We start from the raw sequence: 4726 nt of genomic DNA on the forward strand, positions 1-4726 counted from the left end.
AAAACAAAACTATTTATCATATTACTGGATCTTGGCAGATCTCTAAGCCATGAAAAAATATTGCCAATGGTAATTCATTGCCTACTCATCTACCATCTTAGCCCCCTTTGCCTTTAGCAGATAGAAACATTTCTAATTCTAGCAGCCCGGTAGTCTACAAAATGGCTTGTAGAAATACACAGATAAAAATCACAGATGTTTAAAAAAAACACTACGCATATAGTATATCTGATATAGTTATATCAGGCACTTGTGGCATGTTGCTCACTGCAGTAACAGGATACAATAAGTCTGACCAAGAAACACTAATAAAGTAAAATAATTACATGTAAATCCATACCACAGGGATCATCTATATATAAACAGATAAAGTAATATCTTCAATTGGATACATGAATTGGAACACAGCTAATTACTTAATGTTCTCACGCCTAGAAAAAGGTTCTGGAATCGTATAGCAGTATGACGAATCAAACAGTAGACCTAGAAAGACATGGTTCACTATAAGAAGATTCCATGCACATTATCTCACTTATATGTACCCGTCAGATTTCAGGATCTAATTACAATTGCATCAAATATTCTCTCCTGTGACAGTTAATAGCATCTGCATATTCAGAATAATTTCACAAGTATTTATGGTTTGTAAATAACTTCAGAAATACAAGTAGCTTTTGCAATACAATTGATAAGTGTGTTTCAATGCAACATTACATGTGTGTTTTGATAGTTCTCTGTCATATATGTTTGACCACACTAATCTCGCAAAAGCCTAGAGACTTTCCTAATTATGCTAAAGAACAATTGCATTTTCCTGTGGAATCTTACAGGATACCTCATAATTACCTGAAGAAAAACACATCCTACCTGCAATCTCAATTTGTTCTATCAACATGATAAATACTACTTGTGATGGAGTTGGTCAGTTGGATAGGTTTTTAAACAGAGTGCATGCACCAGATCATGTAGGAGGGCTCCATTTGCAAAAATTAAACCTAACAAGTGGACAACACCATTACTAATGGACGGAAGAGTTAACCTGACAGAAGGAAGCATATCATCACTTTACTATTAGCAAAAGATAAGCAGTATTATCGCTTTTCTATCCAAACAGAACTCTAATTCTTTGCAGAGACTCGGCTCTGGATACTCCTTGTTACCATCAAAAGGTAAGCCATTTCATGAAGGTTTGCTGAATTACTGGCATGTCTGTGACATAAAGAGATTTAATCTATCATGTAACAAAGAAAGTTGCACAGTAAAAAGGAATACCCCTGGAATAAATGTGCGAAGGGGCTCAGACCACAGAAGGCCAAGGTAGCAGCATGGATAAACAACGGTGACTTATCTTTCAAATATATCCAGTGCACCTGTAATGTCAATGTCTGATAGAAATCAACACAAATTAGTTGTTTCCAAACATGTACTAATTTGTATGCAGTGCTGACTTTCTTTTTATCAAAACAAAACTTTTTTGGATTGAAGTCAGTAAGAAATAATGGCTTAAATCATTTTTTTCTTATCTGCGTCCATTCTTCAGCTCATAAAAACTGCAAATCGAAATTTCAGTTCTTGTTGGGGAGAAGAGGTCGAGCTTGCTGACCATCTCATCGCAGTGCCACCGCAGCTCGACCCCCTTCGGGATGCCTTCCTGCCCAGCACAAAATCAATCAATCTTAATAAGCACGAACCTCTTGGTGATTACGACAAGGATGATCCAGAATAGCATAATAAGGATACATGGTGCAGAATCGCTGAAAAATTGATGTTGTTCACAGTCGTTGCTCAGTCCTTTCTGAAAATATAAGGATAGGTTTGGCTTATTTATATAAAGTTTGAAAGTTTGATTCAGGCAGATACCAGTCAACTGATTTAAGCATTTGAGCATTATTGCCAAATAACACTAATAAAAAATGCAATGTAAACACAATGCAAATGAGTGTGCACATATGTAAATGAGATAAGGCACAACACTTAATATGCATTCTAAAAGAAATTTAGTGCCACTCTAATTTAGTTTTCTAGTTCCTGCAAGGAGCTCATCAACCATCTTTACAACCTTTGGTGGAAACAAAGTGACAAAAGAGGAACAAACCTTGTTCGCACTGTCTATTTCCAAGGCCAAACACCCCAAATCCAACAACCACTCACCTCTCTCATTCCCCTATAGATCAACAACAAGATGAAATCAATAGAAGGAAACACGACACATACACAGGTGCATCCATAAAAGTAAGCTTGCGTTCCAACCTCTTAGAACCATTTATATATAAAACATCGTCGTATTGTCAGTTGGCTCACCGTCATCATAGCTGCAGTGATAGGAAGAACACATGTTAACAATTAATAAAAAATGTACTCCCTCCTATCTTTGATTACCTTGACATGATCCTAGTCAATCAGAAAAGTGCACAAAATTGACTTCATGCCACTATGACATGCATCACAACAGTCGTTCGGAGCAGAAGGGGTGTTTGACCTCCTACAAGCATTCAGTTACTGGGAAAATGACTCGAATTCACCAGGAGGGCAATGGCATTTGGGGTGCGCATCAATCAATTTTTATCAGGCTGAATAGTATGTCACTCAACTTTTGATTGTAGAATGTTCAAATGGATACAAATAAAATTATATAACCAACGAAATGGATCTGCCAACTCAATAACTGGCTTCCCAGTTATTGGACATGAGATGCTTATATTAAGATGCTCAGCTGGGTGCTAGTCATGACAATGTCCTCCTGTTCCTCACCAGGCATTGGCTGCCTTGCATGGTGAACACTCTGCAGAAAATAACACAAAACAAAAAATATCAGAAAATCTTGCACGTGCATAAAAAATATCATTAGGCGTGCCGTCACAGTTGCAAGCATACATGGATCCAACTGTGCACAATGCATGCAAATGACTGAAAACACCATGCTCATTCAAATCTCTTGGAAACTCACACAGATTGAAATGCAAACTTTTTATCTGTACTGAACTATATCGAAACAAATCAGCCTATCTTTACCTCTTTTCTCAAGGTGGTTTGTGCTTCCCTCCCAGGTTGCACATGCTTATTGATATTGCTTTTCACCTTAGCTTTTACAACTTCCTGGAAAGAATAGACCAAACACAAATTACTCAAATTACAACCATTTTGATGCGTTCAGTAATGCAGCCTAGAACTCTAATCTCATGCAATCCCGCATGCCACAGCCAGAACAACCATGACACACATAAAAAAAAATCGAGAGATCTAGATCAGGGCATGAGGGGAAAAGAACTGGGGCACAAACCTGGAGGTCCTAGGGGACGTACTGGTGCTTCATGGAGAGGTCCATTTCATGCTTACGGCGCTAGATGTGGACGTCGATGACTTCCCTAGGTAGCCATCAAGCGCTTCCTTATGTCCAGGTCGTCATACGCTGCAGAAAAAAATGCACCACCATTCAGATCAGGGGACAAGAAAAAAGGAAGGTCACAAGCAATTTAATGGAACACTTAAGGTGAACCATAGATACTGTCCGAGGATAAGATTTTTGGAGTGTGCTTACCCTGAAAATTGCGAGGGGGGACTCAGATCCTCCAGACGTCGAGCATGTAGAGATTTTTAAAAAAGTGCATTATAACCACATAAGAACTAAACAAATAACCTTAGTACCTCTGCACTAATTTAAGATATTCGTGACATTTCAGAATTCAATGGAACAATGTCAGGTTAATGACTTCAGCATTTGCTCAAAAGCTACCTGCAGAATTTGTAGTGAATGTTTCAGAACAAAAAAATAGCTAGAACGTTCAAGCACAGTGCAAATAAATTATCTTTCTTATGAACAATACTTGCAACCAAATAGAGCAACCAAATAAAACATTTGCAGGATACAATGATTGCACATTGAATAGGAGAGGTGATGCAATTGCACCGCCATCTCTAGAGGGGAAAAAATGCAATGATTCTAAATCTTATCTTGAGCTCTCTAATAATTTTAGACAAACACATCAGGATGTTAATAAAATTGTATACCAACATACACGCGTAACTCCCTGTCAACCCAAATCCTTTCATCCATATGCTGGGACAGTAAAAATAGTTCAAATTTCATATTTCTATTATAACAATAACAACTTGAGGGGCTCGCCCATATGGCGGCATAGTTCGGATTTCAATTTTGTAGCACACATGTCATTCAGATCTAAGGGAATAAATTTTACCTTGGTCAGGCCCCTGCATGCCGGCGTGAAGCGCCATCTCCGCGTGGGCAAGGTTGACAGGGACGACGAATCCTTCGGCCGAAAGCAGAGGGGGGGGTGGGGGGGGGGGGGGGGCGGCGGCGGCCAAGGAGAGGAGGGAGAAGCAAGAGGGTGGGGGGGGGGGGGTCGGGGGAGTCGATTCCCCCGCTCACCTCGTGCAGGGGCGGCGCAGCCACGGCGGCCTGCGGCGGCGGGCGGAGGTGGGCGTGGTGGCGGTGCTGCGAGGCTGGAGGGAGGGAGCTGGGCGGCGGGCGAGCTTGTGGCGGTGGAGGAACGTGGCGCGGGGGCTGGGGTGGGGGGGGGGGATATTTATAGGCGGGCGAGGCAGGAGGAGCGGGGGCCGCGGCCGGTGGCCGGCGGGCGGCTCTGCAGCGGCGTAAATGGCGCGGGGGCCGCAGCGGCGTGTCGCGGAGCGGCGCGACGCGACGTCGAGGTGATGGGGCAGCGCAGGGCGGTGGTGGCAGGCTTGGTCGCGCAAGTGGGCACGGCGC

The 4726-nt window shown here is 42.1% G+C and overlaps 1 long non-coding RNA gene across 10 annotated transcripts; it reads right to left on the reverse strand.

Annotated features, from left to right (window-relative positions):
- Positions 1–227: 227 nt before the first annotated feature.
- Positions 228–4314, reverse strand: LOC120683237. Of its 10 annotated transcripts, XR_005678728.1 has the most exons (9): positions 4197–4312; positions 3539–3733; positions 3281–3409; positions 3013–3096; positions 2251–2782; positions 2096–2164; positions 1741–1795; positions 1604–1651; positions 228–1370 (listed from the first exon to the last, which is right to left on the reverse strand). It is a non-coding gene; the product is annotated as an uncharacterized LOC120683237 (long non-coding RNA). The 10 variants fall into 10 exon arrangements; XR_005678729.1 differs by having other exon boundaries at positions 228–607; positions 1273–1370; positions 1604–2164; positions 4197–4314; XR_005678727.1 differs by lacking the exon at positions 1741–1795.
- Between the last annotated feature and the right edge of the window lie 412 nt (positions 4315–4726).

This window comes from Panicum virgatum, chromosome 7N (assembly GCF_016808335.1).
Source record: "Panicum virgatum strain AP13 chromosome 7N, P.virgatum_v5, whole genome shotgun sequence".
Lineage (NCBI taxonomy): Eukaryota > Viridiplantae > Streptophyta > Magnoliopsida > Poales > Poaceae > Panicum > Panicum virgatum.